Here is an 8,235-nt window from a genome sequence, read left to right as displayed (position 1 = left end):
AAAAAAAAAAAAAGAAATATAAAATATTAAATTCTATCCTTTTTTTTTTCCTCATTCTTTTCGGTCCCCTGCATCTGTTGGTACAAAACCCCTGTAGAATAATCCAGCTCTGATGAGTGTCCAACTGCCCCTGTCCCTTTTCATCCCAGGTCTGAGGCTGAGGGAGGCTCCCCCAGCTATTTAGAAGTGTCAGTGATCCCTCTACCTGGGAGAGCAGTGAGTGGCGTGCACCACTGTTAGGGAGGCGGGCGAGCTGCACACTGTCGTAGTCACCTCTCTAAGGATTTCTGGAGTGCCCGCTAACCCCATTCCTGGGCTCTCAGTCAAGAATGTAATTGAAGCCTCAGGACAATAGAGTGTGAAAGGAAAGATATTCCCTGGTGTCAGATGCCCTGGCCAACCAGACCCAAAATTATGGTGCAGATGTTGGCTTTTATTCCTGGTGCTGGCTGGCTCCCTGTGTCCTGCCCCACTCTCTGAATCCTCTCTCGGCAAAAGCCACAGCTCACTGAGAAGCTCAAGCTCTTGCCTCCGCTGGCATATCCAGCCTGCTTCCTCCTGCCAATCCCCTCGTATAAAGGCTCAAGATGCAAAGGCAGCTCAAGAGGGAAGCAGAAAGCAGCAACTTAGATACAAAAGATTTCACCGAAGGAGGACAGGATGTTATTATTATCACCTGAAGTTAACTTTTAAGTGCCTTCCTTAGGTCACCTTCCAGCAACCAGGAGTAAGGTCTACAGCTGGAGGACTAGCCTTTCATCAAATCACTAAGAAATTCCAGGCAACTTGACCCTGGAGGTCAACCCTCATCATTGCCTGAGGGAGACCCAGGACCTGGGTACACTCTTCTGGATGCCCCTGGGGGAGGCCTTGGAGAGCTGCTGATGGGTGGTCATTGGGGTCTACTCGGGTCCTTCCTCTCCAACCTAGAGAGGGGCTGTTCTTCCTGTTTACCCATGCTGGATTTTAGACCTGAAAGACAATGAAGCCTGTTTCCATGTGATTTCAGGGGGGAAAGCCAACTGGGATATCAGGCTAGCTGGCCATGGCTTTGACCCATTCCAGTGAATCATCCCGACAACAGCAGATGCCGCCTTGAAGGAGAAAAGGCACAATATGGCAGCCTCACAGGTGAGGAGGGCAAAGTCCATGGCAGCCTTGCCTGTAAATCCTTGAGGGTGTGACTGGAAGGGCTAATTGCAGGGATCCAAGACTCAGTGTGTTTCAATAACACAGCAATAGAGGCTCGGCACCTGTGGCTCAAGTGGCTAAGGCGCCAGCCACGTACACCCAAGGTGGCTGGTTCGAATGCAGCCCGGGCCCGCCAAACAACAATGACGGCTGCAACCAAAAAATAGCCGGGCATTGTGGCGGGCGTCTGTGGTCCCAGCTACTTGGGAGGCAGAGGCAGGAGACTCGCTTGAGCCCAGGAGTAGGAGGTTGCTGTGAGCTGAGATGCCATGGCACTCTACCCAGGGGGACAGCTTGAGGCTCCTGTCTCAAAACAAACAAACAAACAAACAAACAAACAAAAATACCCCACAGCAATAGAAGTTGTTCATGGTCAAGAGTTTGCTGCTTCAAGCACTGTACTAAAAACAGCATGTGCAATGTCTTAGTTATTCACATCCTCAGCTTTGTAATGCAGGTACTATTATTATCATCCCCATTTTGTAGCTGGGGAAACAATCACAGAGAAGTGAGGGAACTTAGTTTAAGTCATACAACCAGTAAGTGGCAGAGGTGGCTTTCAAATTCTGGTCTAATTTCACCCACTATCTGGGTTGCCTCTTTAGCAGTGGAGTTTAAGTTTTTTTTTTTTTTTTTTTTTTTTGGTGACTGCTTCCTCCCTGTCATTATTTATTATCCACTAATTAAGGGTCTTGCCCCAAACTGAGGCCCTAGGCAGTGCCTCTAAGCCCACACACCCATCACTCACTTTTATCAACTCTGTTTAGACAAAGGTACAGGACAGAGTGGGTGGCTATGAATGGATGTTCTAAAGTTCTTTTTTTATATGTTATTGCTGGGGAGTGGAGGAGAAGAGGAGAAACAGATAACATCTCTGGAGTTCAATTTCTTTCTTTCTTTCTTTTTTCAGAGACAGAATCTCAGTTTATCACCCTCAGTAGAGTGCCATGGCATCACACAGCTCACAGCAACCTCCAACTCCTGGGCTTAGGCTTCTCTTGCCTCAGCCTCCCAAGTAGCTGGGACTATAGACGCCTGCCACAACGCCCAGCTATTTTTTTGTTGCAGTTTGGTGGGGGCCGTGTTCGAACCCGCCACCCTTGGTATATGGGGCCGGCGCCCTGTGCGCTACTCACTGAGCCACAGGCATGGCTCTGGAGTTCAATTTCTTAAAAGCCTCTACCTCAACCAGTTTGGGGAAAGTGTTTTATATTATTTCTTTTTTAAGAACCAAAAGCCTGGAAATCGAATGACTGGCCAGGCTGGAGCAGGAATCACTACATGGTTAAAAATCAGCGTAACACTATTTTAAGGGTATTTCTGTTCTCAAAAGAAATAGGTTTCTTTCTTTTTTTAAAAAAAAAAAGTGTGTGTTTTCATTTTCTACAAGTCAAAAGATAGCCACATTACAAAGAATCTCTCATCATACGAGAGCAAAAACTCAGAAAAACCCAAATAATCCGAAATAGGAGAACAAATTGTGCCATATTAACCACATAGAATATCATAAAACAATATCCTGAAGACTAGGTTAGCAACACAGGAAGATACTTATGCAAAATGTTTTGAATAAAAAATAAAATTTTGAATAACAAGCCTTACACTCACAGGCAAAACATATGGAAAATAAAAGTGTCTTTTATTTTATAATGGTGGTGAAACTATGGGCGACCTTTTTTTTTTTCTTTACAGCTTTTTCTCTATTGCTTTTATGCTATGTGACAAATAAAAATCTAAAAATATATGCAATTATCTGGTTGCTTTGACTGCTCTTGTGCATTTTGCTTATTTATCTCGCAACTCTGTATTCAAATGTGGCAAGTAGCTTTTTATTTGAACTTGCAAACTGCTGCATGAAATTTACATATTCCTAAATACTCAACACATATCTATTGCCGTTAAACAAATTGGAATCCTTAATTCTTCAGGTTCAAGTCTTTTGTATCCAGATTTAATTATCCATGTTTATCAGTAACATTTGATGTTTCTTGGGTAGGTACCCAAACTAGAAAGTCAAAAGGAGAACTCTCAACATCCAGCAGTTTATATTAATACAGATCAATACAGTGGTAAACCCAGTTCTATCTTGCACACCATCCCACTATTTTCTGAAATTGGTTGAATTTCTGAAGTCTGGCAACTCAAGCAGATCAGGTCACTGTCTGCTCTAATGACAAGAATCAGCCCTGGGGAGTCTTCTCATGGATGAAGTGAACGTTAGGTTCTCATCTGTTCGCTTTTCCAGAAACCAAACGTTCCTTTCAGGCCTCCCTAGAGGTGATTTTACAGTCTCTAAGAATTTATGTAATTATTTGTTTTTGCTCTTTCTTCCAAAGATTAAGAACTAAAAGCAAAGGTATGGTCAGACTAAAAATTAAACCAAAATGGCCAGGGGCAGTGGCTCACGCCTGTAATCCTAGCACTCTGGTAGGCTGAGGATTGCCTCAGTTCATAGGTTTGAGACCAGGCTGAGCAAGAGGTAGACCTTGTCTCTAAAATAGAGACCTTGTCTCTAAAAATAGCTGGGCTTTGCCACTGGTGCCTGTAGTCCCAGCTACTGGGGAAGCTGAGGCAAGAGAATCACTTGAGCCCAAGAGTTTGAGATTGCTATGAGCTATGACATCATAGCACTCTATCAAGGGTGACAAAGTGAGACTCTGTCTCCAAATAAATAAAGAAAGAAAGAAAGAAAGAAAGAAAGAAAGAAAGAATTAAATGGTATAAAAAAGAAAGGAATGGGAGGTGGACAGGAGTGGAGATTTTTAAATGAGAGTCTGGCAGAAAGAAGCTATGATGATAAACGAAAAATTTGGTGCCCAGGGTAAATAGTAAAACCAAAGCTGTTATAAACCAGCAGAGTTCTTGTTTCTAAGCTTTGACAAGTGAGGGTGAGGGGTGAACTGCCTGTGGCTGGAGTACCCCTGAGAAAAACATACAGCTTGCCTAGGAGAGCCTTTTCTACTGATTTTAAGTGGTTAAAAAATCTTTCTGGGCATAGTAGTTCACACCTATAATCCCAGCACTTGGGGAGGTCAAGAATTGCTTGAAGCCAGAAATTTAAGATCCACCTTGGGTAACATAGAAAGACACTATAAAAAAGGGAAGGGCCTGGGCGTGGTGGCTCACACCTGTAATCCCAGCACTTAGGAGGCCTAGGTCGGTGGACTGCTTGAGCTCATAGGTTTGAGACCAACCTGAGCAAGAGCCAGACCCCATCTCTAAAAAATAAAGCCAGACATTGTAGCAGGCGCCCATAGTCCCAGCTACTTGGGAGGCTGAGGCAAGAGAATCACTTAAGCCCAAGAGTTTGAGGTTGCTGTGAGCTGTGATGCCATGCCACTCTACCAAGGATGACAAAGTGAGACAAAATGAGCACATAGTCAGTATCTTTCTTAATAGAGTCCTTGAGGGCAAGAAGTCTGTTTTATACATCTGTATTTTCCCAGAAACACCAATCTATATTCTCTAAAATACTGTAGATGATTTTTAAATGGAAATGGACTTTCCTTGTCCTTGAGGCCAAATTATGAATCTTAATTTGTGTATGTTCTCTAGCCAATAAAATACAATATGAAAGCAAACCAAAAGCTGGGCATAGAGGGATAATGAAAGCTGAAAACAGTGGGAATTCCAGATGGGAGTCTCTAAGTAGAGGGCTAGCCATTGAACAGAGGTGAGGTGAGCAGTTATGCCAGGATGTGAGACTGGGAACCATTCATCGAGGCACATTTTCTTTACATTCCTATTCCTGGACAAGTTATTCTGCCCGTTCCTTTTAAATTTCTTTTGAAGGTGCTAGGCAGACAGTCCTGGAGTGTTCTGGAAAGGAGTGCTTTGTGTAAATATAGCAGGAAAATACATCATGGGAATGTCAGGCTTCAAGCTGGACACACCAGCAATTCATCACGTCCTGGCTGGCTACAATCCTGAGGCACAGATATGCCAGCCCTTCTGTGAAGCCAGCATCCTCCTTAAAAACAAAGCCCTACTGCCTGGGCCTTGGTTCTCATTTCTAATATGTGGATCACTAGATTTTTAGCAACAATACTTAATCCTCTTGGGACTAGTGATGAGGTTCACTTCAGATAACGGTGTCTCTGATGGACCACAGCACGATGCAAGTTGTTTCTTGGCAACTATTTTCTTGTGAGGCGTTTTCACAGAGAAGTGGGCTTTAGGATGGGTGGGGAGAGTGGGGTGCTAGTGCAGGACAGGGCCAGCCATCAAAATCCAACTCATTGAAAGGTCAAAGGGTTCTATGATGCCAATGCAGGTACCTTGGAGTTTAGTGTTTGATTTGTGACCTAAACAAGAGTTCCACTGGAAAGGCAGTACTTGGGATCCTGAGTCCCTGCTGAGCTGGTAAAAGACCAGGACTCACCATCATAAAGTGCACTGGCCCCATGTCCTCCACCTCCATGCAGCACCCATGGGAGGAAGGGGCTAACTCTTCTGTGTGTCCAGCCTGTCCACACTCAGCCGGCCTCCTGGAGGCAGAGCGAACGCTGGTGATTTAACAACCTCCAGACTGGCTCGGCGCCTGTGGCTCAAGTGGCTAAGGCGCCAGCCACATACACCTAAGGTGGACGGTTTGAATCAGCCTGGGCCTGCCAAAAACAATGATGGCTGCAACCAAAAAATAGCGGGGTGTTGTGGCGGGCACCTGTGGTCCCAGCTACTTGGGAGGAGGAGGCAGGAGACTCGCTTGAGCGAGTTGGAGGTTGCTGTGAGCTGTGATGTCAGGGTACTCTACCCAGGAGGACAGCTTGAGGCTCTGTCTCAAAAAAAAAAAAAAAAAAACAACCTCCAGACGTGTCTTGTTTCTGGGCCATTTGTCCAATCAACAAATGTTATTTTGTCTTCCATGTGTGGGGTACTGTGGTCACGCAGTGGATTCCCTCCCAGGGCAATGGTGCTACGGATTTTTGATTCCAAAAGAAAAAAGTTACTTTCAGTTTCCCTAAGGACCCAATGTGGGGGTAAAAATTCTAAGGACTGAGGAAAAGACAAGGACTGGAGGCACAGCCATCTGGAGGTGTCAGCTCATTCAGTGTTCAGCCCTCAGGGAGTACACAAGCTTGCAGAGAGGCCAAAACCAGCACTTTTGGGATGAGGATATTGCTGCCCACTGGGTGATGTTAACCTGGGGTCACAGCATGAGCACGGAGCAGGGCGAAAGCTAGCCCCTCTGTGCTACCTGCTCAAAGGTGGCTAAACTCAACTGGCTTAATGACCTTGAGCAAGACAATCTCCCCTCGGCCTTTTGGCAAAGATCAAGTGGAACGAGCCACTTCCCCTCTACATCTCATTGTCCTCAGACTCCAGTGATCCCAAGCCTCCACCTGACTCTCAGTCTGCCCGTAAGTTCAGGCCATCCGCCTTGGTAGGCCCTGATAAGCCTTGACTAACTCTTTGTTCTGCATGGCCTTGGTAACCAATGGAAATAAAACTCACAGGCAGCAGAAACCAGCCTTATCCTCCCGGTTCTATGCCCGTTTGTGAAAGACTTGGCAACAGTTACTTTTATATTAGTGAACTCTCAACATAGCTTCATTCATTGTTTGACAGACAAAATTTATGACGTCTGTTGGAGGAATGTAGCTCTGAAAACCCTCAATGTCAGAAAGTATATATCGTGGAGGGAACACTTCTTGTGCCACCTGACATTTCTAATTTCTTTCTAAACCCTTGTCTCCAATTCTAGAAATGATGGCTCCCCGAACACCCTCAAGCTTTTTGACTAGAAGATTTAGATATTTTTTTTCTCTATGTACATCCGACTATATATATATTTTTAAAAATCGCATTTACAAATAGTGTTGACAAGTTAAGAAAATTGGATGTTCACACACTCAAATGTTTGTTCAAGTAAAAAGGATATGTGTGTGTATATATATATATTTTGTTGTTGTTTGTTTGTTTCTGGAGAAAAAAATCAGGCCCCAAGTACTGAACACCAGGGGATACACAGCAGCATACGCAAAAATTATATATTTTTTAATTAGATGTTTTTGCCAACAACATCTCTAGGAGCAATTAAGTAGGGGAATTGTTCTTTTCAATGCCAGTCTCAAAAAGTTCAGGATGTATCCACAAAGCACTTTTATTCTCTCTGAAGAACAGAGTGTACAACTCTCATCACAAACTTAATAGTTTTTGAAGATGCTTCTATTCTTACCCTGTACCCCCCCTTTTTTGGTAAAGACAGTCTCACTTTGTCACCCTCAGTAGAGTGCTGTGGTGTCACAGCTCATAGCAGCCTCCAATTCCTGGGCTTAGGCGATTCTCTTGCCTCAGCCTCCCGAGTAGTTGGGACTACAGGTGCCTGCCACAACACCCAGCTATTTTTTTTGTTGTAGTTTGGCCGGGGCCGGGGCCACGGCTGGGTCCAAACCAGCCACCCTTGGCTCATGGGGCCGGTACCCTACCCACTGAGCCACAGGCACTGCCCTACCCTGTACCCTGTTTCCATGGAGTTCCGCACTGAACAGGGCAACTGTTCCAGCTGTTCATTTGGACATCTGGGCCTAAGTTTCAGTAACAGAATTTATAGGCTCTGAATCTTGAATTGTGTCTCTACAATTCATGGCTCTGTAAATGGGAACCATATAGGCTTCCAGCTGTGGCCTTTCCATAATGTCCTAACTAATCTCTTTTTCCCTGACTTCACGGACTGGCACGTTCAGAGGTTATCACATTGGATTAAGCCACAGGCATGTGCCAGGTGGAAACAGGCAGTCATTCCTTGTAGTGGTATGATGCTTCATAACTAACTGATCTCTCTGAGCCCTGGAACCCAGAGAGGAAGTTTGATGTTAAAACTTCCCATTCCTAAGGCGCCAGCCACATACAACTAAGGTGGCAGGTTTGAATCCAGCCCGGCCCGCCAAACAATGATGGCTGCAACCAAAAAATAGCTGGGCGTTGTGGCGGGCACCTGTGGTCCCAGCTACTTGGGAGGCTGAGGCAGGAGACTCGTTTGAGTCGAGGAATTGGAGGTTGCTGTGAGCTGTGATGCCACAGCAGTCTATCCAGGGGGACAGC

This window comes from Otolemur garnettii, unplaced genomic scaffold (genome assembly GCF_000181295.1).
Source record: "Otolemur garnettii isolate 467f Iridium unplaced genomic scaffold, OtoGar3 scaffold00011, whole genome shotgun sequence".
Taxonomy (NCBI): Eukaryota; Metazoa; Chordata; class Mammalia; order Primates; family Galagidae; genus Otolemur; species Otolemur garnettii.
Note: the sequence above shows the minus strand (reverse complement) of the source record.